Here is a 26,787-nt window from a genome sequence, read left to right as displayed (position 1 = left end):
TACACAGAGCATCATCCTAATGTAGAAAGTCCAGAGGGACTGCTTACAACTGATTTAAAAAAGAAACTCCATCCCAAGGAGAATAAAGTATCATCCAGAAAGTGTGTGCAAAATTATGCTCTCCGTTACATCTGTATAAATCTGGAGTAATTCTGTACAAGTCTGTGCTTCTGAAGAAAGGCCCTTTATCCTCTCTTCAAGATCACAGAAAAGATCTTCAAAATGTAGTTTTTCAATTCTTTGCACATTCTTAATGTAAGAACAGTATCTTTTCCTGAGATCATACATTACTAGGCTATAATCTTACATAATATGGGTATTCTATTAGAGTTCTTTGAGATCTCAAATTAAATGGAGCAGAAAGCTTCAGCATCTTATTAAATAACTGCTAAACCAGGAGAACTTTAGTAATCAGCCCCTCTGTTGCTTACCAGTTATACCTACAGTTCTTACAAAAATATTTTATGGAAATTTAGGATTCATAGTACTAAGAATCTTTCCCCTTCCTCCTCTCCTCTTTCCTGAGTCTAGGTCCTCATCTTCCATCTTAACTACTGCAATTTTTGCCCCTGCCGTGGCCTCCCCTTCAACCAATTTTTCCCCTCCAGGCCAATCAAAATGCAAGCTGCTATCATCTTTCTTTCCAGTTGCTGTCACCATATTACTCCCGCACCCTTTGGATTCCTTCTCTGGCTCCCCTTTTCACCTACTCCAAGTTCCAGTTTCTTCTCATGGTGACAGCCCTTCACAGCTCCTCCCTCTGTGCTCATTTTCTTTCAGTTCTTTTAGTGTCACCACAGCCTCCGCCATTTGGGAATTGTTCCATCCTTAACTGCTTGTTTGTTCTTCTTTCACACAACTGTCTTCATGTCTTCTTCCATGCTACCCCCCTTCATATGGAATGCCCTAGCCAGCTGATCCTTTAGGCTACTATCTTCTCCTCAAAACACACAGCCTCTATGATGTCTTCAGGATACTTTGAGAGGCCAAGTGGGTGCAGCTGAAGTGTAACATATCCATTATTTGAAAAGATTAGATAATGCTTTAATCTATTTGCCTGCATCTTTCTGCTCCACCCTCCATATGTTGATTGTCTTCCATAAATTGTAAACTCCGCGGGGTAGGCAATGTTGTCTTATATGTTTGTGCACCATCTAGAACAATGTGCCTCAAATTCTGAGTGGGACATCTGGGTATGATAGCAATACAAATTAAAATAAATAAATAAAATAAATTATTCATGTGTCCTAGATTCTTCCTCTTTGGCACATTTAATTTTAAATCAGCACACCACCATTGCTGGCAGCTCTGGGCCAGGACTTTGGGAATGGATATTACTAGAGGACGAGACAAATCCCCCAAACTTGCTAACTAAGACTGTGATATCCTTAATCTGTTTAACAGCATATTACTTGACAAGTACTCCCATTCGTTAAATGGAACTATTTGTAGAGTAAAATACCATTTCTGCATCATCCTATAACTCAATCTAAATTCATCGTAATTGTATCGACAGGAAAAAATTTCAATAGAGCCTGAAGGATTTCATAAATTCCATTTTCAAAGGAAACTTAGGTATTCATTCTTGTCAATTTGGAGCTGTTCCATTGTATAAAAATAACTACCTGTAATTATTCAGTGGCCAGAGAGAGAGAGAGACTGTGCAGGTTAGTGTACTCACTTGGAATGTGGAAGATGCAGGCTCAAGTTCCTGCTCCAAATCAGGTAGATTTGGGGGATTCAAATGTGGGTATCCCACATCCTAGTTGAGTGCCTAAACCCACTGAGCTATTTGGTTTTCTGGATACATGGATGGCTATTGCTAACTCCCTCCCCACTTGTCTTTTGTGTGGACCGAAAGCCTGTAGGTGAGCTCACAGTTTGCCATCAGGGGTATAGGTGTGTAAATATCTATTTTTGAGAATCCCTCTTCAGGGCCACTGGGGTTTGCATTAGGGCTTCTAGCAGCTTCTTATTTGTGGGGTGGTGTCAGAACTTAGGCATTTTTATACACACCTTCAAGGGAAATTTAGACGCCATGCAGACTTGGGTTATGTAGCAGCTGATAGGTAGTCTTAAAAATGACAGGTTTCAGAGTAAAAGCCGTGTTAGTCTGTATTCGCAAAAAGAAAAGGAGTATTTGTGGCACCTTAGAGACTAACCAATTTATCTGAGCATAAGCTTTTGTGAGCTACAGCTCACTTCATCGGATGCATACTGTGGAAAGTGTAGAAGATCTTTTTATACACACAAAGCATGAAAAAATATCTCCCCCCACCCCACTCTCCTGCTGGTAATAGCTTTACCACTTTAGATAAGCTATTACCAACAGGAGAGTGGGTTTGTGTGTGGGGGGGTGGAGGGGGGGGAAACCTGGATTTGTGCTGGAAATGGCCCAACTTGATTATCATACACACTGTAAGGAGAGTGATCACTTTAGATAAGCTATTACCAGCAGGAGAGTGGGGTGGGGGGAGGTATTTTTTCATGCTTTGTGTGTATAAAAAGATCTTCTACACTTTCCACAGAATGCATCCGATGAAGTGAGCTGTAGCTCACAAAAGCTTATGCGCAAATAAATTGGTTAGTCTCTAAGGTGCCACAAGTACTCCTTTTCTTTTAGTCTTAAAAATGTCAGTGACACTTACATGTTGGACTTAGGTGCCTAAAGAGGCATTTAGGCATGTCAATCATTTAGGTCCAGATTTTCAAAGGTATTTAGGCACTTAAGATGCAGATAGGTGCTTAGTGTGATTTTCAAAGGCATTTAAGCAGGTTAGGTGCCTACCTCCTATTGAAATCAGAGGGATGTAGGCACATCACCTGATTAAGTGCTTTTAAAGTGGGTGGGTGCTCAGAGATGATGCCAAGAATACTGTTTCTCAGGTACTAGGCTGGTTGGTGGGTCTTACTCACATGCTCAAGGTCTCACTGATTGGCATATGTGGGAGTGATGGGGTATATCTACGCCGAACTGGCCCTGTAGGGGTTAACTGTGCATTGCAGCCTGAGGAAGCCATGCCCCTCTGTTCCTGCTGGGCATGCTCAGCCTGGAGACAGAGTATAAAGGGGGAAGCAGCCCAGCTCAGTTTGGCTGGACCACTGAGGAGAATGGACAGTTATTGCAAGCTCCCTCCACAGAGCTCTGGGAGCCCCACTTCACAAAGGCCAGGCTCACCGAAACCCAGGTGGACACCAGGTGGTCAGTGCAGACCTTGCCAGCAGATGACCCCAGAGACACAGAGGATCCATGGACCTCTGTACTGGGAGACTGGGTAGGAAGTGGTCCAGGGGAAATAGACACTAGTCCGGTTGTAGGACCAGGAGACTCATCAGCATGTTTCGGTGGAAGCCCTGTTGACGCAGTGATGAGACCCCCCAGCCACTGTTAGGGTTCTGGGCTGGGACTGGGTGGAACACGTAGGCCCAGGTCCTTCTACCCACTGCCGCCACCCCACATCAGAGTGGCAGCTTCCCCCCACCTTAGGCCTAGAAGCTTGCGGTTGTCCACCGTTCACCAGAGACTATTGAGACTGTTTGCTGCTCTGCCCTACCTGAGGGCCTGAGCACCCCAGACTGTCCTGAGAACAAAGTTAGCCCAAAGACTCTGACCACCAAGTCACCCTCTCCCGTTTTCTGGCTTAGGCCATCAGAGAGACTCTAGCAATCGGGGTGTAAGCTCCAGGGCCGGCTCTACCATTTTTGCAGCCCCAAGCAGGTCGTCTGAAGACAGAAGCTGCTGCTGAATTGCTGCCGCGGTGCAGCCTGCAGAGGAGGGCTGCCGCCGAATTGCTGCCCCGGCAGACAAAGGAAAGAGGCTGCCGCTGAATTGCCACCGCTGCGGAAAGACGAGACGCCGCCCTGACGGCACACGGATTGCCGCCCCTTTCACAGTGCCGCCCCAAGCACCTGCTTGGAATGCTGGTGCCGGCTCTGGTAAGCTCCCTGCTGACTATACAAACACCCATTGGTAGGGTGTATCTACCCCACAACAGTGGGATCAGTAAGGAATTTTCCCCAGTCAGATTGACAGGGACCTTGGGGTTGGGGTTGCCTTTGTCTGCAGCATGGGGCACTGGTCATTTGCTAGGATCATCTGGGTATATCTCACTTAGGCCTTGTCTACACTGCAGAGTTTTGACAGCAAAAAGCAGCTGTTGGCAGCAAAACAGTGGAGGTGTACACACTGCAATGCCACTTTTGGCGACAAAACTCTGCAGTTTTGGCAACCAAATAAAACCACCTCGTTGGGAGACATAGGGCTTTTTGCGGCAAAGTTAAAGTGACAAAGTGTCAGTGTAGACACTGCCGTTTGTTATATCGCCTGAACTGGCCTCCCCCAGTATCCCACAATGCCTGTCGTGACCGCTCTGCTCACTGTTTTGAATTCGGCTGTCCTGCAGGGATGTGCCCCTCCCCTTTCAAAGCTCTGTAAAGTTCTGACAGCTCAGCTTGCTGCTCAGCTCCAGAACAAAGAGCAAATTATTAATGTGGAATGCTCCTGCTCCTGCACTACAAACACAGAGGCAGGCAAGCATGCAGGGGCGTGTGTATGTGTGTGTGTGAGAGAGACACTGAATTGCTGTGCAGAGCCAGGGTGGGAGGTGGGGGCTGATGTCAGGGGTGTTCCCTTCCGTCTTCCTCAGGACTGGTTGCTTTCAACAGCTGTCTGAACTTAGAGACTGCATGCCAACACACTTACTCTCCTCCAATACACTCTGTCTCTCTCACATACATCCCTCCCATACTCTCTTGTACATTCTTCCAACACACACTGTGTCTCTCCCCCGCCCGCACCACACACACTCCCTGTCACACGCTCTCCCCCTGCTTCCCCACTTCAGTTGAAAAGCAGCTCGCAATCTAGTAGGATGCCCACGGAACGATGGGATTGAGAAACATGCATCATGTGACGCTGTACCTGCCCTTGCGGCATTGCAAACCCTTCCTAAAGCACCCTGCGACCAGTTGCACAGTGGCATAGTTACCCACAGTGCACTTCTCTCTGTGTCAATGAAAGAGCTGCTAGTATAGATGCACTCTGCCAACACAAGAAGGATAGTGTGGACATGCAACGGCAGTTTAATTAAAGAGCTTTAATTAAAGTGGCATAACTTTGGTGAAAAAACTCTGCAGTGTGAACATAGCCTTAATGAATTCCTTGCCATTGCAGGGGACTTGGACACTGGTGTTCTTTAGTCCCTCCCTCCTGTTCTCTGCCTGTGTCACAAAATGGTTTAGTCTCCTGAGGGCTAATACTTTGGTCTAATTCTGGTTGTTGGCTTGGTGTGGGGATAGCTGCATGTGTTTAGTGGCCTGTGATATACAGGAGGTCAGAATAGATGATTTGGTGATCCCTGCTGGTCTTAAATTCTATGAAAATGCCACCTTTCAGAGCTCAGCCAGTACTGCAGCTTTAAACACACATTGTACCCACTGTATGTTTCTGTTCTTTGTGTGTTTGTAAAAATAAAGCCCAAACCAAGAAAATGCTATTCTATCTACACACATGCACACAATTCAACCTCAGACTGGCAATACTAGTTATTTATTTGGGTCCAGTTATCCAACCAGGTTGAGCACATGCAGCCCCACACAACCACAACTGAAGATTTTAATTGACTTGAATGAACTACTAAATAACTACCTGAAGCTAAGCCACAGTGTAAAGAACAAAAACAAACAAATAAAAAACCCTTTGAACACATGGGGCTCCACTGTACTCAAATAAACTTTCTTTGATTATATAGTAGAAACAGAAATGTGCCAATTAAATGATTCAATGCTACAGCTGACTGACCTCATTGTTAAGTTTCAATATCACAATGGAACTTCATTAAGGTTCTCCGCAACACGAGTTGCAACCTAGAGGTAAATTTTGTCCCAAATATCTCATGCTGTTAAGTGATTGATTATTAGGGCTTGTCTACATGGTTCAGCAAAGTGCTCTAGAGGGCTGTGATATGTAGAGCACTCTAATGTGTTGCAATCTAACTTCCCCATGTAGACCCTGCTGGCACACTCTAACAAGTAAATAATTGGCATTAATGTAATCCTGTTTTAAACAGCGGTGAAATCCTGGCTCCACTGAAATCAATGGTGAAAATCCTATTGACTGCAGTGAAGCCAGGATTTCACCCCAGGTACTTCTTGTTTCACAAGGTGTTATCTGGCTTATTTTATTAATAACCACAAAGTACCATAAAGAACTCTAGGGTCCAAAGTATTATTGTTAATTATGTGAATAGGATACAAACAACATGCCATAGAAATGGGCTTGCTGTGCCACTAACATATTGTTTAGAATAACGGACATGTATTCCACTCTCTCTATTTATATTACACTATCAAAATGGAAGGCTTACATAAAAAAATTACTTAATCTCAATGCCAAATTACCTTTGTACTAAAATAATTCTTGAATCAATTGGAACAAGTTATGTCCATTCAAATGTTTGAAGCATTTTCTGACTCTCATATTGTTAATCATGTGAGCAATTTACTGTTCCTTCCCTTTAATTAGCCAGTTTGAAATAATGCAGTATTAGCTAAATCACCCACTGACAGCAAAGAGAATTCTAAATTATATTATGCATTTTGTTAGGATACTGAGTACAGCTTGTCTAGGTAGGGCAGTGCAGTTTCATTTCAGTTGTTAGATGTGTCTGCTCCAGATCATTGATTCCTACTGGAATTCCAAGCTTGTCTTTTAGTATGTACTTCTTTTCCCTAGAAAATGCTGTGTAAGCTGCTGACCCTGTTTCATCAGCCCAAGAGGGATTAAAAGAAATAGACTCTGGGGGCAGACGACCCTGTTACAACTTGTCTCCAGATTTATCTTTCTAAAATTCTGTTACACTCTCTTTATCTTTATCTTTATCTTTAGCATTTCTCCCATCCCTTTCTCCTCTGTCACTGGACAAATTAAGCCCATGTCATCAGTGACTGAAAGTCATGTTACCAGTACATCTGACTGTTTGGTATGATGGGGGAAATGAAAGTATGGTAGAGCTACTCCAGACTTACATTCTGAAACCTAAAGCCACACATACACATGGTACCTAATTTCAGTTTTCTTCACAAATTTAAATTGCAACCAAGGCTCGTTGACAGAGTCACTAGTTGTAACTTTTGCCTCAATGGGTGAAATTGGGTTCTCAACATGTGTGAAAATTAGGCAGGTCTGTATGGTTTGGGAGCCTAACTTTAGGCTTCTGTTTTTGAAAATCTTGGCCCTTTCATGAGCACTCAGTTTGTACATTCTGTTGTTTGCTTTACCTTTCAATGGGGGCAGCATTAGTTTTCTCAAAGTAACACCTGCCATGTGATCAATCGTGGTAAAATAATAAAACTTTTCAGAGAATAATTTTCTGGACAGTGAACATTTTCGGTGTGATCATCTGTTAAAGGAATAAAACTGGTAATTAAGAACTGCACCTTGGGTCAAGACTCAGGAATCCACTATAATTCTGATCCATATGTTATAACAGGCAAGAAGACATGACAAGCATTCTCATTAAGACTCTGCTCCATCTCCAGCTCAATAAAAGGGAAGATTAGTGATGCAACCTATACATGAAGGGCAGAGTGTTATGATTAGCCATGCTGGGGATGGGGAAGAGATGCAGCTCCTGGATATTATTGTTGTTGTTATTTATTATTTGTATTTACCATAGCGCTGAGGAGTCCTAGTCACGGAGCAGGACCCCAGTGTGCTAGGTGCTGTACAAACATAGAACAAAAAGATGATCCTGCCTTGTGCCATTTGCAATCCAAGTATAAGACAAGAGACAACAGATAGATGAGGGAGTACAAAGAAACAACGAGACAATATTGAGCAGCCTGATAGGCAGTGGTCTAATTTTTGTCAAGTTTTCTGTTAGCATCACAGCAAAGGAGAGTTTGGAGAAGGAATTTGAAAGTGAATAATAAGGTAGCTTTGCAGATGTTTATAGGGAGCTTCTCCCAAGTGTGCAGGGCAGCATGAGAGAAGGCACAGAGGTGTTTGTTTGAAAATTTAATGAGTGGGCAGTGGAGGCTGGCATGGCATGATGAGTCAATCGGAGGCAAGCATCAGTATTGAAGGAGAGATGACAGGTAGGGTGGGTATTGAGTGTGAAGGGCTTTGAAAGTAAATACTTATGTTTGATGCAATAAAGAAAGGGGAGCCAGTGGAGGGAATCATGAAGTGGGTTGACATGGTCAAAGCGATGGGCTAGAAAATGATCTTTGCAGCAGCATTCTGAATAGAATTTATCTAGGCCTGAGAGAAGGATGATGTAGAAATTGAGACATGAGATGAAGGGAGTTTGGACAAGATTTTTAGCTGTGTGGGTGGATAGGAAAGCTCATATTTTAGAGATGTTATGCAGAAAGATAGGTTTAGATATAGTCTGGATGAGCTAGAGAGGTGTATCTGATGTACCTTTCCCAGGTAAATTATCTTTTGAAATCTGGTGGGGAGCATGTGGAGTGATGTCCTTTGTCATACTTGCCTAAAAGACGGAGGCAGTGAAACTGCTATCTCTGTAATAGTCCCCATCCTAACATTATCCAGAAACACTTCTTGTGGGCTGCTAGTGCAGTCAACAGCTTTAGCCTGCCTTCTGCAGTGAGTGTTGGCAGCTAGATTATGCAATGGGGGATGGATGATTCCTTGCGCTCTCTGCTCCAGCACACCAATTTATCCCAAAGGCTTTCAAAAACTTCTGAGATTTCAGCAAAGCCTTCTGGAAATTGGGAAGATCAGCAAGACAGAAGAATGACATTGGGAAGAGGATGAAAGGCAAGAAAAGCGACTCAGAAAGAAGAATTTCTGAATTCTGAAAACGTGCAGATAAACTTTGAATAAGTATTTACATTTCTGGTAGTTCACCTGTCACTTTGGGCTACCTGATTTTTAAAAAGGGCCTTGACACAGCCCCTGTTTTTGAGGTGAAAATTTGTACCTGCAAATTATTGTGCCCATACTTTTGCACCCAAATGCAACTGTTAGTGCAATCCCTACTATTTACACATCTGGAAGTGCTCCCTTTATGAATGTAGTCAAGTTCTTTGAGAATTTGGTAGGTAAGTAGTAAGACTTGTGTCCTCAAAAAACTAAGGATACAAAAAGGTTGATTCAATCAACTGTGAGTGTAAAACAATGAGGCCAGCACTGAAAATCTGGGCCTATATTGTAGGCAATATCTAACTGTGGAATTGGTAATTAGAAAAACTCTCCCTCCCTACCCTAATAGGATATTATTCCTCATCCAAATTGCAGTGCTATAGAAGATTAGAACCATAGAGTTAGTATTCTTAAATATTGTACCTATAGGTAAACAAACACTGTGAAATAACAGTGGGTTGTTAAATTGTGTGCAGGAAACAGAGAATAAGTTCAAGTGTGAGGTTTCATCTTCAGAGCTTGCTTTAGTCAAGAAGATTGAGGAAAGAAAATACATTCATTAAAACAATTGTAGGAAAGCTTTTTTTTTTTACACAATATGATTATTTCTTAAAAAGTGATAGTTGAGAAGCATTGTTTAATGTTCGTTCAGGGTAATGAATACAATACAATAGCCACTCATTCAGCAAAAGACTGTTTCAAACCAATGCACACATGTTCTGATAAATGAATTTTTATTGTGCAATTTTATTATATTACAGAGCTGCTAATTCTAGTATTATCTCCATCTACCAATTTCTTTTACGAGTTAGCAGTAATATTAAATTGTAGAGAAAACAATCAGAAATACATGTTTTTTCTGTTAATATAGAACTGATGCTAAGGAACAGCTGTTCTTTTACCATATTCAGCTGCTTCAGTTACAACAGTCATCCATTTAATAGCTGAACACCTGTCTCTTATTATATTTGATAGAAATTGTTAATTTCATTTAATCCCCAATCCATTTTCCCGTTTTAAAAATGTTGTATTTCTCTAATGCACGTTTACATGGTCTACTACATTAATTCTTTTATTTAATTTTGAGAACCTTAAAAATGATTAGGAAATTAATTTTGCAGGAATGGAATGTTTCTCAGTTACAGCATAACTGAGTTAAATGTTACCGCTTGCTCTCGCTTCTTGATGACACATGACAAAATGAAAAGGTTTCCGTAGAATTAAGAGTTCAATTACTTTTACAGTGTTAATCATAGATCATTATATAGGAAGACAAGTGTGTGCTCCTCAAACACTTTCCCACTACTGCATGTCACTAAAATGAAGGTATTATGAGCTCGGTAAGCCAGCTGACTAATACAGGATGTAAGTAATAAATGGAGAATAAAGGAATTTGAGTTAACATCACTAGGTCTTTTGTTAATTTCAGTGATAAAGAGAAACAGTGACATAGCACCTATAGCCCCCCCACCCCCCGCCACTCGTTCCTCAGACGTTCTTGTTAAACCCTGGATTTGGGCTGGAAATGGCCCACCTTGATTATCATACACATTGTAAGGAGAGTGATCACTTTAGATAAGCTATTACCAACAGGAGAGTGGGTTTGTGATTTGTGTGTGTGGAAAAAGGAAGGGGGGGGAGGGGGAGAAAACCTGGATTTGTGCTGGAAATGGCCCACCTTGATTATCATACACATTGTAAGGAGAGTGATCACTTTAGATAAGCTATTACCAACAGGAGAGTGGGTTTGTGATTTGTGTGTGTGGAAAAAGGAAGGGGGGGGAGGGGGAGAAAACCTGGATTTGTGCTGGAAATGGCCCACCTTGATTATCATACACATTGTAAGGAGAGTGATCACTTTAGATAAGCTATTATCAACAGGAGAGTGGGTTTGGCGGGGAGGGGAGGGGAGAAAACCTGGATTTGTGCTGGACATGGCCCACCTTGATTATCATACACATTGTAAGGAGAGTGATCACTTTAGATAAGCTATTACCAGCAGGAGAGTGGGGTGGGGGGAGAGAAAACCTTTTGTAGTGGTAAACACCCATTTTTTCATGGTTTGTATGTATAAGAACATCTTCTGTATTTTCCACAGTATGCATCCGATGAAGTGAGCTGTAGCTCACGAAAGCTTATGCTCAATTAAATTGGTTAGTCTCTAAGGTGCCACAAGTACTCCTTTTCTTTTTGCGAATACAGACTAACACGGCTGTTACTCTGAAACCTACTCTAAAGATGTTACCCTTCCACCTTGCTGTCTCAGAACTGCCTTGGGATACTTTTTGGGTATTGAAAACACTCTCACGATATATGCTTTTTGTATTTAGAATAATGTTGACTGTTCAGATAAATAGATGCTTTTCTGTTGTGCTTTTTGGCTTCTTGATATGTCAAAGGGAACTGATCAATTACTTCCTCCTCTATCCCATAAAAATATAAGTCTTCTTAGCTCAAATATAGGATATGGGGACATAGGAAGGGCGATACTGGATCACACTAGTGGGTTATTTAGTCTAGTAGCCTGTCACTAACAATGATCCATATCAGATGCTTCAGAAGAAGACCCAAGAAACCCTGCAGCAGGCTGTTACAGGTTGGGAAAGTGTCTTCCTAATCCCCATTAGTTCATGTCCTGAAGCATGAGGGTTTATATCCATTCCAGAACACTTTCTTGTGTTTTTTTTTAAATGTTGCTATTGTAACTGAATATTCTTGTAATCCATACAAAACAAGGTCTAGGTTGGATATTAGGAAACACTGTTTCACTAGGAGGGTGGTGAAGTACTGGAATGGGTTACCTAGGGAGGTGGTAGAATCTCTATCATTAGAGGTTTTTAAGGTCCAGCTTGACAAAGCCCTGTATGGGATGATTTAGTTGGTGTTGATCCTGCTTTGAGCAGGGGGTTCTTCTAGATGACCTTCTGAGGTCTCTTCCAACCTTAATCTTCTATGATTCTATGAAGGAGAAGGGAAAATCTTGCTTCGCCCCTCAATGCCCTAGGGGCCAGGAGAGCTGACATGTCATTATATAAGATCCAGGAGTTGTAATTTGTTGATGTTATGCTCTTGTAGTGGCACAATGATGTCTTACTCTCTACCAAAAGTTGTATTGTTTGGATATAATCTAGCACTAAATTTTTGAAAAAAAGCATTTTTGTTGTTTCTTTGTGACTTGTTCACATTTTCCACTGAAAAAGAGAGAGCCACTCTCATAGCACACACACACCCTCTTTATTTTCCATGAAGGCTTTAATTCCACATTCACAAGGGACAATTAGATTCTCTACATAATTCAATCCATCAGAAAATGAAAATAAGGCAGAATCTCTGAGTGTTGCTAAGTAGAAATCAAGTATATGCAGTAAACACCATTGGGGGTTACAGGACGAGTAAGTCAGAGGAGAATTTAGCCCTTTGTCTACTGAAAGCGGGATCAGCAGACCATGCTCCAAACTCTCTTACACCTGCTTTTCTCTTGTTTACAGTGAATTGTAAACTCTCTACACAAGACATTCATGCTGAATATCTCTGTCTACATATGATCACACATTATGGGCCTTCCTCCTGCATGCTCCCCATACAGGTAACTCCCACAGACTTCAATGTGAGTTACATGATCTAAGCACTTGGAGGAACAGGCTCTAAATTTGTGTCTGTTTATTTGTCTGCATATTGTCTATGTGAACTACTGTCCTCACTGGAGGGAATGACTTATCTGTTCAATGGTAAGAGAGCTGGACACCTTCTACAGGCTGCAGCCTACCCAAAGTAAACCCTATTACTAGTACAAATGTTAGAGTGCTTCATGGGTTGCCTATAATTAACCAACTTCATGTCCAATTATTTTCTTTCTTTCTTTTTTAACATCTGGAAAAAAACCACAAAAGAGATAAATTGTTTATTAAGTTACAAAGTTAACCACCATAATTTATCTGGAGCAAAAGGTTTCTTTTTTTTTTTTCAGAATTTGTTTTCCTCCTAGAATTATTTTGATTTTTTCACATATACTCCTGTACTGTCTTCAAATTCATCTTGACATTTTTAATTAAAAAAAAAAAAGAATTCAAAGTGACATATCTGGAAAGGACAAATAAGGACAGAGAAGTAGCAAAGGAAGAAAAGAAAGAGGCAAAGGGTAGAAAAAACAGAGGATTCCTTTTGTGTTATCCAGGCATGCTTGGAGGAAGAGGTCTATAAGTAGGAGAAAATATTCCTCAACCTCATAATTCTCCTTCCATTTCTATTATAAAAGTCAATATTATAGAGGCATCTTCATTCTTGGTCAAACATTTAGCAGCATGGTCATTTCTATGTTCAAGATAGTTAAGTCCCAGGCAGCCTGCGAAGAACTACAAATGGATCTCACAAAACTGTGTGACTGGGCAACAAAATGGCAAATGAAATTTAATGTTGATAAATGCAAAGTAATGCACATTGGAAAACATAATCCTAACTATACATATATAATGATGGGGTCTAAATTAGCTGTTACCACTCAAGAAAGAGATCTTGGAGTCATTGTGGATAGTTCTCTGAAATCATCCACTCAATGTACAGCGGCAGTCAAAAAAATTAACAGAATGTTGGGAATCATCAAGAAAAGGACAGATAAGACAGAAAATATCATATTGCCTCTATATAAATCCATGGTACTCCCACACCTTGAATACTGTGTGCAGATGTGGTCGCTCCATCTCAAAAAAGATATATTGGAATTGGAAAAGATTCAGGAAAGGGCAACAAAAATGATTGGGGTATAGAACGGCTTCAGTATGAGGAGAGATTAATAAGACTGGGACTTTTCAGTTTGAAAAAGAAGCGACTAAGGGGGGATATGATAGAGGTCTATAAAATCATGAGTGGTATAGAGAAAGTAAATACGGAAGTGTTATTTACTCCTTCTCATAACACAAGAACAAGGGGCCACCAATGAAATTAATAGGTAGCAGGTTTAAAACAAACACAAGAAAGTATTTTTTCATGCAACGCATTGTCAACCTCTGGAACTCCTTGCCAGAGGGTGTTGTGAAGGCCAATACTATAACAGGGTTCAAAAGGGAGCTAGATAGATTCATGGAAGCTAGGTCCATCAATGGCTATTAGCCAGGATGGGCAGGAATGGTGTCCCTAGCCTCTGTTTGCCAGAAACTGTGATTGGGTGACAGGGCATGGATCACTTGATGATAACCTTTGGGGCGCCTGCCATTGGCCACTGTCAGAGGACAGGATACTGGGCTTGATGGACCTTTGGTCTGACCCAGTATGGCTGTTGTTATGTTCTTATGTCTTTTTTGAATCCTCTGATTCAGCACTATAAATAAGTACCAGTATTTCTAGAGGACATGTATATTACAACCTGCAGAGGCAAGCAGTAAAGGAAAAGGAGTGAAGGAAGACATTGCCAGTAGTACAGGTAGTGCTAAGAGTCATGCTGCTGGGTCAGGGATACCACAATGATGGCAAAGAAAACCTCTGTTAGGGTGAAATCCAATTCTCCCTGAAGTCAATGAAAGTTTTTCCACTGATTTCATTTGTAGCTGACTAGAGCCTTTGGTGCATATACTGAGATGCCATTTTCAATATAGAGAGTTAAGATTTACTGCTTAATAAATCAATCAAGCTTCTGAGCTTATCTTGTAAATTATTTGTATCAAACTGCTATGGAAAAAATGATACAGAACCACTATATCACATAAGTGATACAGAAACAAATGTACTAATGTTCACCTAGTAAACAACTTATACACAATTTCCCCCTTCTCCCCACCCCCCAAGATCTTTTTAATTTGCTGCACTTGTTCAGCGAGGAAACTAAAAGAGTTGTGAAGGCTGAACCAATGAAATTTAAAATAAAACTTTGGGACAGAGTGGCCCACATCCTTTTTTTACTGATTTTAGTAAATAATTCTTACTTTTTGGCACTATCTTCATCACTAACATGCTTTTAATGACACATGCATTGCTTCTCCCCCATGGATCAGTCATCAGCCAAGACCTTCTATATTGCATGCTCTCGGGGGCAAAGGCTATTTGTTGATTTTGATGAACATCACTGTCTTCAAATTACTTGTAGAGAGAGAATTCCTTTAGTCATTGCCTCATAAAAGTGCCAGCAGCATATAAAATGTACTCCGAGTAGACAGAGTAGATATTTGAGGGTAGGTAGCTAAGATATTGTACCACAACTTTATTCACTGTTGGCAATACCTTTTTCTTGTTGTGCCAAGGAAAGGCTCATTACTTTGGGTGAATAATACTGTTCATTCAGATGTGGTTCCTACTATAGAGAAACAGGCAATGAAGATTTAACAGGAACCACAACTTGTGTCTTCATCAGACCAAAATAAAGAAGTCGTTCCTGGAGCTTTTTTGGATGGTGTTGCATAGGACTCAGAGATAGTGATGGATATATTTGTGAACATATTTCCCTTCATGCCTTTCAGCCTGTAATGGTTGAGAATAGTGCAGTTGTCTCAGAGTTGGTTCTGGATTCAACTAAAGCCCAGGAAGGGAATGGTCCTAAGTTTGCGTCTGCTAGGGAGAATGGCTCTGTAACTAGGTTGCATATGCTCAAATAAATTTGTTAGTCTCTAAGGTACCACAAGTACTCCTATTCATTCACAGTTGTTTGTGGCTTGAATAGTTGCTCAAGCAGGTACCAGGTGGAACTCTTATGGTGAGAACACAGAGCTTGAGTTGGGACTAGATTCCTTTGTTTTTCAAGCAATTATAAGGTGCAATGGGGGAGGGGGGGGGAAAGAATGAGTGTTAACACCAGGGGCAGCTGTCAGTAGGTTTCCCACATCCTAATATTTCTTTGATAAGTCAAAGACTCTAACTATCCTAAACACAGCTGAGGTGTAAAATGTCCATCTTTAATTGACCTTGGGGGACAATTTCACAGACACAAATGGCAGTTAAGCATCTAACCCACACTAATTTCCAACAGGAGTTAGGTGATTAATTAGTATTGGCCCCTTCCCTCCCTCACACATGATTTGCCTTGTGTGACAGGCAGGTCAGAGCAAGAAAGGACTTTGCCCTTGTAGGTGAAGCTTAAACACCTTTTTACACAAACTTAATCATAAAACAGAAGAGTAAATGTAATTGCAATTGAATGAATTGATCCATGGCTAATCAGTGTGGGCCAGATTTGAGACTAGTCTGTGAGCATTAATAGAATAAAAGCAAACAATATATACACTGTACCTGTTAACAACTCTCCCAGGGTGATAATCCCCACCCCCATCCCTCGTGTGGGGGACCAGCATCACTGCAAGGTCCAGGCACCACTTAACTCCTACTTTAGCCCTCAAAATAGGGGCCTTGAGCTGATCCTATGTACAGACATGAATTTCAGTTTATGTGAATATGACATTTTTAAAAATGGCATACAGTGATCAAATTCACATAATGTCCTTGTGACAGGTTTCCTCCGGGGTGCCACCTGGAACTGGGGTACCACTGAGTCTGCCTGACCCACCAGTCTGGTCTCCCTTTACACTGTACTGCTGTGACAGGCCCTCAAGAGCTCTCCAGCACACATACAGGAAGGGACACACCCAGCTGCAGCTACATACAGATGCTGAGATCAGCTCTTCAAGGGAAGGCTTCAGCTCCCATTGGCCGGGAACGACAAACCGCAGCCACTGGGAGCTGCGGGCGGCCGTGCCTGCGGATGGTCAAAGTAAACAAACTGTCTCGCAGCTTGCCAGAGTATTACCCTGACGGGCCGTGTGCAGGTTGCCTATCACTGATCTAGACCATCTCGGACAGGTTTTTGTCTGATCTGTTTTTAAAAACTTCCAGTGATGGGGATTCCACAACCTCCCTTGGAAGACAATTAGCTATCTTTAGAACTAGAAATCATTTCCTAATATATCACCTAAATCTCCCTTGCGGTAGATTACACCCATTACTTCTTGTCCTACCTTCAGTGGACATGGAGAACAACTGATCACCATCGTCTTTTTAACAGGTCTTAAGATAGTTGAAGACTGTTATCAAGTTCCCACTCAGTCTTCTTTTCTCAAGACTAAACATTGCCAAGTTTTTTTTTAACCTTTCCTCATAGGTCAGATTTTCTAAACCTTTTAATCATTTTTGTTACCCTCCTCTGGACTCTCTCCAATTTGTCCACATCTTTCCTAAACTGTGGCACCCAAAACTGGTCACAATACTCCAGCTGAGGCCTCACCAGTGCAGAATAGAGCAGGACAATTACCTCCCATGTCTTACATCTGACACTCCTGTTAATACACCCCAGAATGATAGTAGCCTTTTTTGCAGCTGCATCATATTGTTGATTCATATTCAGTTTGTGATCCACTATAACCCCAGATCCTTTCCAGCAGTGCTACCACCTACCCAGTTATTCCCCATTTTGTATTTATGTATTTGATTTTTCCTTCTCGGTGAAGTACTTTGCACTTGTCTTTGTTGAATTTCATCTTGATGAATTCTCCAATTCTTCAATTTGTCAAGGTCATTTTGAACTCTGTTCCTGTCCTTCAATGTGCTTGCAACCCCTCCCAGCTGGGCGTCATCTGCTTCCCATCTGACGGTATGTCTACATTTCTATTAGAAGTGTGACTGCAGCATGAGCAGAAATACACAAGCCAGCTAGCTCAAATAGCAATTGCAGTGAAGCTGTGTTAGCATGGGCATCACTACAGGCTAACCATTCAAGTACATATCTGGGTTGGCTTGTGACAGCCTTTGACTTCAATGGGACACAGATTTCACCCACTTATTTCAATAACACAACTGGTGTTATATCTTTATCATTTTTTCTACACTCATTGGGTACTATATACTATGTGCATGGTCTTCTTCTGATTTGATCAGCAAAAAACCTCTCATTCTGAAGGATGAAAAAAATGCTAATTATTTTCCAGAGTTCATTGATGTTCTGTTTCCCAAAATTTCCCATTTCAATTATGTCATGTTTGTTCCTTTTATGCCAATGGCAACCTGTTCTCTAGCTTTGCTACTTTGTCTTCATTATCACTAGTTTTTTGTTCACTTACAGACTTTATTAGTCAAGCTAATAACCGTGAGTTGTAGTTCATTAACTGAACCTTTATTCTCAATGGTTTTAATAAAAAGGTTCACATTTACTCCTTTAATCATCTTCAGAAGTAATTAATTCCTTTCAGAGTGCATTTGTTTTTCTTCTGTTATCTCACTGTGTAAGATGTTAATGGTGATTTTATTATTAATAACCAGGAAATTGCTGAATCCTTAATGCTGTTATGATTATGGATGGCAAGTTGAGTATACATCACAGCTAAAGCAGACAATGGGAAATCTTAATGCCAGACAAAATCAAAATACTTTTGCCTGTGGACGACTTTGTAAATGGTTTTCCTTAGATTCTTTTGATTGTTTTTTCCTCCATTCTTCTTGCGGCCCTTTTGTGCACATAACTGTCATTTAACTCAATGAGAGTTCTGCAAGGACTTCTGAATGCAGCTTAATTTGTCTCACTCAGCCTGTGTTCTCTAAGGCAGAAAAAAGAGATTTGGACAACATGTTCTACATTTTCAGTTTTTTCCAAACTAAGTGTTGTGTAACCCTTCTGCCCATCAGAGTTGGCAGCAACAAGGGCCGGGTTCAGTATCTAGGGGTTCCATTCCAATAACACAATGCAAAACCGGCTCGAGCCCCCACCCAGTGACCTGGGACAAATATATACAACCCCTGCTGGGTGCCTCCAAGAGGCAATACTTCCCCTCTCGCAAGCACAGAGTCTGAGTGTAGCAGAAAACCTTTTAATAACAGAGAGAAACAATGTGGCATTATGTTGGGGAAACACCACCAACAGGATTCATAACACAACCCATGAGGAAAAAACCCACCCCAAGCAAATTGGGGCATGTCCTTTCCCTTTAGTTCTTGAGTCCAGGAACCCAAAATCACCCACAGTCCCAAAAGTCCAATGACGCAAAAGTCTCTGTCCCTGGTCAGGGCAGGCCCAGAGTTCGAAAGTTTATCTGCAGAGTTTTACCTCCCAACCTGGGTGGAGATGGGGGGGGAGGGGTTTAAGGCTCACCTTACGTGGTCCAAAGCTGATGGCCCCACCTTTCCATGGGGCTCTGCTCTGCCAGCCGCCCCATGAGCTGCTCCAGGCATCCGACAAACTGCTCTGCTCCACCAGCCGCTCCGCTCTGCCAGCCATCCCGCAAACTGCTCCGCAATATATCTTCAGGCTCCCCCAGTACTTAACACAACACTCAATGATTTCAGCTCTTAGTAAGTTTAGCTCTTTTGTGATTTCAGCTTGTAGTAGGGGAGCCACAGTGTTGGTGCACCATTAGCCCAAAGTGAATTTAGCTCAGCAGCCTATAAGTAGACTCCTAATGGAATCAAAATTAGCTCTGATATTCCACAGTGGAGAGAGGAGGAAGTGCAATTAGCCTCAGCAGGGGACCCATACCACCAAGTATTAATACCTATCTCCAGCCTCTCTCCATTCACTGGGTTTTGGAACCCACGACCCTTGCCTAGCGAGTGCTGCTTAGTTGATGGTGAGTCCCTCCATCCTAACAAAAGGCCAAGTACAGTTCCACTGACCTTGATTCACATAATCAGGATAATAACTGTTTATTCCTGCCCCAATAACAGAGAAACTGGGGCTCCTACAGAAGCCAAAGTGAGCATCTAGGCAGTATGGGTGTGCCTATGCAAATGAGATCAGCCCCTGAAGTTCTTTTCCACAGCCCACCATGACTCACCACCAGATGTGAGGGTAGAGCTCATCCTGACTCCGCTTACAGTTGGATTGTGCAACCCTTATTTATGCAGGTGAGCACTTGCTCACATGAGTATTCCCACTGATGTCAATGAGACTACTTATGTGAGTAAGCACAATGAAGCCCAAAGGTTCCACTAACATAACTCAGAGAGAGTTGTACCTTACTATGCAGGTAATCCTGATGAAGTCAATGGGACAGCTGGTGAGTTACAGAATCTGGCCCCATGACAGTATATACCAGTGACAGGGATTAGCAATCATAAATAGAACAGGCCAAAATTTTTGAACAATATTTTTAAAATACTCTTTAAAAAACTTCATAAGTTTAATAAAAATTGACTTTTTCAAAACTTCATGTTTCACAAAGTTTTTTGTAACTTCTTTATCAAAATGGTTATTGAAACTTCATTTACTAAAAACCACTTTGTAGGAGACAAAAATCTTTAACTGTTTTGATAATGTGGTACATAAAAATTATGATTAAATTATCATGTACAATTTTTAAAAGGGTCTAAACTCTACAAAAGGGAAATAAACATCAACATTTTGAAGACATATATTTTTTTTACATTATGCCCCCTACCCACAGCAGCTGCAGTTGTCAGGTTTTAGGTACAGTTAGCCAAATACATACTTGTAGCCCAGACCATAAAACTCATTCCAGTTCCGCTACTAAATCAGCTAGAAGAAGGAAGCAGGAAGAAGGAATACATAATGGAGCAGAGCTGGCATACAAATATATACAAGGGAGCACTTCATACTGTTGAAGTATTAGACAAAGGCTGGCTGAAGAAGTCATCACCTCACAGCTGCTGAATGTGCATCTACCTAACTAATGATGGACAGTAGTTGGGTCACTGACAAATGTAACAGTTAAGGGAAAGATTCTGTCCTAATTTAAACCATTGTAAATCTAAAGTAAGTCTATTGACCAGTGTAAAGCCAAGTAATTCTATTCTATTTTAGTGGTTACTCTGAATTTACACTAGTGTAACTGCATGCAGATTCTGACCCCATGAACTTTGCTTGTGTACATTAGTCCATCCTAACAGCACATGACCGAGTTGGGAATGTAGGGTTCCATGCAAAGTGAAACTGACTAGCTCTGTAACCTTGAGCAGGTCACTTAATCATGATTCTACCCAAGATTCTTAACCTGACTGAGTCCTGTGAACTAGTCCCCTAATAAGAGGAGATACACAAGAGAAAGGAACCAGCCGTCATTCACCCTCCACTGCGGGTACTAGCCTTACAGGGCTTAATGGGCCCATCCCTGGGAATATCTGAGGCCTCCATAGCAACCAAGAATAGCAGCAGCAGCAGCAGGAGAGGCCTGTGCAGTGCCCCTATCCCATCCCCATTAAGTGTCACAGGCTCAGCCCCTGGGTGTGAATGATGTCAGCAGAATGAGTTTTACAATTTGAAATCTGGACATTCTTTTCTGTCCGTGGTTTGACTTATGTCCTCCCACCTTACTTTCCCTCACAGTTCCTGCACCATATCTCACTCTCCCTACCTTCCACATTGCTCTTCATCCTTCACTCCCTTTTTTCTTCTCCCTGTCTGAACTTCCCCTTCAATGTTCATCCTTCCCTCTCTTTCTTTTCCTCTGCTTATGTTTACTCTCTTCCTTCAGTTTTCTGTCTCATCCATCCTATGCCTTCATTATATTTTTGGCCACATTATATTTTGTACCCCTTTTCCTTACCCTTTATCTATTTTTTGTGTTTTTGGATTGTAAGCTCTTCAAGGCAGGGCTCATATTTTTGTACACCACATCACAAAATGGAACCCTTGTCCTGGTTGTGGATTTTGGGTACTTCTGTGGTATAGATAATAATGACAACAGTCAAAAATGTGAGATTTTTTCCCCCACATCCATTCACCTTACACCTCCGTGCCTGATATAGCTTCATAGACACCCTATGGTGCTGTTTTGATTACCTGATTTTGTCCCAAGAATACCAGTTTATTTACATGTAAATGGAAATTGATACTACAGTGTCTTGATTTAGGAAAGTAATTGTGAGCTATTTTGATGTGTAATAAGCACAACATACTGCAAAAAATGTTGGAGAAAAATGCACAGTTTCATAGTACCTATTAATAAAGTCCATTAATACTTGCTGGAAACTTCAAAAACTTTTCCCTCTGTTTTTCTCCAGCTCTTAAAAAGCAATTTTTAAAAAATTGGCATAAACTACTTTAGAACTTTTGTTTTGAACTGAGTCCACAGGGATACGGATAATTTTTGCATCTCAGAGACAGGCAGTGTCTCAAAGAATAAGTCATTTCAAAGGCAAAATATACTATTGTGCCCACTGTTGGTCTGAATTATTCTTTGAAGAATCTGTAAAATGGCTATGTTAGAACTGAAAGAAACAAATCCCCCAAAATGCAATGCACAAGCATCTGAAAGCACTTATGAGATGAAGAGTGAATTTTTAAGGTACCATTTAAGGACATCGTTATTACTCTATGAAGTATAATTCAACAAAGATGAAATAAAAAAGCTGGCTAAATTATTATTTGATTTTTTTAAAAAAGTTTATTTTTATTTTATGTTTCAATTATAGATAGGAATATGAAGTTAAAGAACTCATTAAGGCAGCAGATTGAGTAGTTCAATAGACAAAGTAGAAACAGGATATTCTCTGTCTTCTGTTATTTATTCTTCTTCAAATAATATCAGTATCTCACAAATCTATTGGGTAAGTCTATTGTGACTAATCTTGATTCTTTTTCTGGGAACTCCTCATTACATATGATTACTTACAAAACCTTTAGTGGGAGAACTCCCAGTGTTTTAAGTGAATGAAAATGCCACACTAAACCAGAATTAAAAACTGAGTCATAAACACATGGCTGATTCTGATTGGAGTAGATGAACTGTGGATCCTTTTGTAGCCCATATCTATTGGCAATGGAACAGTCTTTACTCCAAATATTCTCCTCCAAATTCCTCATATTAGCTTTTTTGATCTAGCATTTTTGAAGAATACTATTTTTTAACCATCTGAATTACGATCGGTGAACAAAATATAAGGTGCAAAAAGCACGTACGCTGAAAGAGGTGGACAAATTGGAGAAAGTCCAGAGAAGAGCAACAAAAATGATTAAAGGTCTAGAAAAATGACCGATGAGGGAAGATTGAAAAAATTGGGTTTGTTTAGCCTGGAAAAGAGAAGACTGAGAGGGGACAGGATAACAGTTTTCAAGTACAGAAAAGGTTGTTACAAGGAGGAGGGACAAAAAATGTTGTTCTTAACCTCTGAGGATAGGACAAGAAGCAATGGGCTTAAATTGCAGCAAGGGAGGTTTAGGTTGGACATTAGGAAAAACTTTCTAACCGTCAGGGTGATTAATCAATGGAATAAATTACCTAGGGAGTTTGTGGAATCTCCATCATTGGCGATTTTTAAGAACAGGTTAGAGAAACACCTGTCAGGGGAGGTCTAGATAATACTTAGTCCTGCCATGAGTGCAGGGGACTGGACTAGATGACTTCTTGAGGTCCCTTCCAGTCCTATGATTCTATGATTCTATGTCTGGGGCTGCCTCATGTGGTGCATGATGGCTAATTCTTCATTGTCTTGAACCTTGTAAAATGATATCATTCTGACAGTTTGTAATATGACTACACAAGGTGCAAGGCAATGGCAAATTCGGCTTTGAAAGTACCAGCACTTTAGAGGAATACAATGCTGAAAGGGTAAAGACCATGATTACTAACCGCAAATAGGTACAAGATTGGGTATGAACACTGCAGTCCAAAGAGCAGACAAGAGCAGAGAAGAAATGGAACTGTTCCAAACTTTTTTAGAAGGTTTCCCTATATATCCCCTATATGTAAACCTTCCTCTATATACAAGGCTGTGTATATTTCTAAAAGATATAATAGAGCTTGTGGTATATTGTGAAATCTGTGTTAAAATTTTGACCTATCACTTCAATTCTCAGGGCTTTTCCTAGTTCTGCTTGCAGACTAGCAGCTCTGTATGGAAGCATGGCATCAGAGTCAGTTCTACAGATAGCCTGGATCAGGATGGCTTGAGTTGTGTCCCACTGGGTATGTGTACACTGAAGTGTAAGCCCAGGGTTAGTAGAACTCAATTTAGCAGACCCCCAATTTGTTAACCTAGGGCTTGAGCATGTGCAGCAGTGGTGGGCAACCTGCGGCCCAAAGGCCACATGTGGCCCATCAGGGTAATCTGATTGTGGGCTGCAAGACATTTTGCTGATGTTGACTGTCCGCAGGCACAGCCCCTCCCCGTGGTTTGCTGTTCCCGGCCAATGGGAGCTGTGGGAAAATGTGGGCCGCAGGGATGTGCTGGCTGCCACTTCCCGCAGCTCCCATTGCCCGGGAACAGCAAACCATGGCCAGGCCAGTAGCATGTAGTGTGGAGTCATTGCATAACAAAGCATGGCAGCGTATGGCCCCGGTGTTTGCTGGCATTCAAGCAACATCCGTTCTTTATCTCTCTGTGTTATCCTCAGGAGAGTGATATCATTCATGGTCACCTGGTTGAAATAGGGTAATTTTATTAAGGGGACATTCAGAGGTGGCCGTTCCTGCTGGGCTGTTTCCTGTGGCTGTACAGAAATCTTTCCCGCTGTTAGCCACACAGTGAGGGGACGGGTGAAGCGATCATCCCAGAGAATTGGGGATGTGTGTGTGTGTGTGGGGGGGTGGTTAGTTGGGTTTGTGCTGCACGTTAACCTGAAAACCACAGCCCCTCCTTTTAAATTGCCAACCCATTTTAAATGGCCAACCCAACGCCTGTTTGGTATGGGAAATGAGAGTGCTGCTGTTTGAAACCATTCCCACATGTTATGAAGGTTAAAGAAGCCAAAAGACTGTGGCTTACCATGGCTTTCTGCAAGCTGAATACTGTTGCCCGCCAGCCCTGCGTGTGTGATCTCTCACACCAAACTGGCAGACCCTCAATATAAGAGGCAAAATGTGACCTTGTACTGAATGCACATGTGCTATGTAATGTTAACAGCAAGATGCACCCAGAAAGAGTCTACCCATTGTTCTCTAAAATGTGTCTTTTTAACTACTACTCTCCCTTTTTTTTCCTCCCACAGCTGAAAATGTTTCAATGCTTACACTATCTTCTCCTTCCCAGAGGCTAGTGAAGATTAGAAGGTGAAAAAAACACACTCGCGATGAAGTATTCTCTGAGCTCATGCAGTCTTCCCACACCGAAAGAGCCCAGCAGAATGCATGGAGGCAGACAATGTTAGAGTCCAGGAAAGCACAATATGAAGGCGAGCACAGGTAGTCGGCTGAAGATGATAGATGGCGTCAGCTTGCTCACAGAAGGCAGGAGTCAATGCTGAGGCTACTGGAGGATCAAACTGATAGGCTCTGGAGTATGGTTGAGGTGCAGGAAAGGCAGCATGAGCACAAACCGTCGCTACAGCCCCTATGTAACCAACTGCCCTCCTCCCCAAATTCCATAGCCTCCTCACCCAGATGCCCAAGAATGTGGTGGGGGGGCCTCTGGGCACCCAACCACTCCACCCCAGAGGATTGCCCAAGCAACAGAAAGCAGGCATTCAATAAGTTTTAAAGTGCAGTTTGGCCTTGTCCTTCCCTCCTCCCCCACCCCTCCTGGACTACCTTGGCAGTTATGTCCGTATTTGCATGATGAATTAATAAAGAATGCATGAATTTGAAGCAACAATGACTTTATTGCCTCTGCAAGCAGTGATTGAAGGCGGGAGGGGAGGGTGGTTAGCTTACAGGGAAGTAGAGTGAACCAAGGGGCGGGGGTTTTCATCAAGGAGAAACAAACTGAACTTTCACACTGTAGCCTGGCCAGTCATGAAACTGGTTTTCAAAGCTTCTCTGATGCACACCGCGCCCTCCTGTGCTCTTCTAACTGCCCTGGTGTCTGGCTGCACGTAACCAGTGGCCAGGTGATTTGCCTCAACCTCCCACCCCACCATAAACGTCTCCCCCTTACTCTCACAGATATTGTGGAGCGCACAGCAAGCAGTAATAACAATGGGAATACTGGTTTCGCTGAGGTCTAACCGAGTCAGTAAACGGCACCAGCGTACTTTTAAACATCCAAATGCATATTCTACCACCATTCTGCACTTTCTCAGCCTATAGTTGAAGAGCTCCTGACTACTGTCCAGGGTGCTTGTGTAAGGCTTCATGAGCCATGGCATTAAGGGTAGGCTGGGTCCCCAAGGATAACTATAGGCATTTCAACATCCCCAACGGTTATTTTCTGGTCTGGAAAGAGAGTCCCTTGCTGCAGCTGTTGAAATAGACTAGAGTTCCTGAAGATGCGAGCGTCATGTACCTTTCCCGGCCATCCCATGTTGATGTTGGTGAAACATCCCTTGTGATCCACCAGTGCTTGTAGCACCATTGAAAAGTACCCCTTTCGGTTTATGTATTTGCTGCGTTGGTGCTCCGGTGCCAAGATAGGGATATGTGTTCCATCTATCACCCCACCAGAGTTAGGGAATCCCATTGCAGCAAAGCCATCCACTATTACCTGCACATTTCCCAGAGTCACTACCCTTGATAGCAGCAGCTCAGTGATTGCACTGGCTACTTGGATCACAGCAGCCACCACAGTAGATTTGCCCACTCCAAATTGATTCCCGACTGACCAGTAGCTGTCTGGCATTGGAAGCTTCCACAGGGCTATCACCACTTGCTTGTGAACTGTGAGGGCTGCTCTCGTCTTGGTATTCTGGCACTTCAGGGCAGGGGAAAGCAAGTCACAAAGTTCCATGAAAGTTCCCTTACGCATGCGAAAGTTTTCCAGCCATTGGGAATCGTCCCAGACCTACAACACTATGCGGTCCCACCAGTCTGTGCTTGTTTCCCAGGCCCAGAATCAGCGTTCCACAGCATGAACCTGCCCCATTACCACCATGATGTCTACATTGGGGCCCGTACTTTGAGAGAAGTTTGTGTCCATGTCCTCATCACTCTCCTCACCGCGCTACCATCGCCTACTCACCTGCTTTTGCAGGTTCTGGTTCTGCATATACTGCTGGATAATGCACATGGTGTTTAGAATGTTCATAACTGCCCTGGTGATCTGAACGGGCTCCATGCTTGCCGTGGTATGGTGTCTGCACGAGAGCAGAGTGGCAGCGGAAG

The 26,787-nt window shown here is 42.1% G+C and overlaps 1 long non-coding RNA gene across 2 annotated transcripts in view; it reads left to right on the top strand.

Annotated features, from left to right (window-relative positions):
* The window catches only part of LOC125628343 (uncharacterized), a 45,923-nt gene extending 20,581 nt beyond the window's left edge, over window positions 1–25,342 (top strand). The window contains exons 2-4 of one of the 2 annotated variants that reach the window (XR_012665751.1): window positions 17,378–17,456; window positions 23,610–23,718; window positions 24,741–25,342. This is a non-coding gene — a long non-coding RNA (uncharacterized LOC125628343). The remainder of the gene's footprint in view (window positions 1–17,377; window positions 17,457–23,609; window positions 23,719–24,740) is intronic. The other variant, XR_007354215.2, reaches the window with a different exon arrangement.
* Window positions 25,343–26,787: the final 1,445 nt, after the last annotated feature.

The sequence above is a fragment of the Caretta caretta genome, chromosome 1, assembly GCF_965140235.1.
Source record: "Caretta caretta isolate rCarCar2 chromosome 1, rCarCar1.hap1, whole genome shotgun sequence".
Lineage (NCBI taxonomy): Eukaryota > Metazoa > Chordata > Testudines > Cheloniidae > Caretta > Caretta caretta.
The sequence above is the reverse complement of the archived record's forward strand: the minus strand, read 5'-3'. Positions and strand labels throughout refer to the sequence as shown.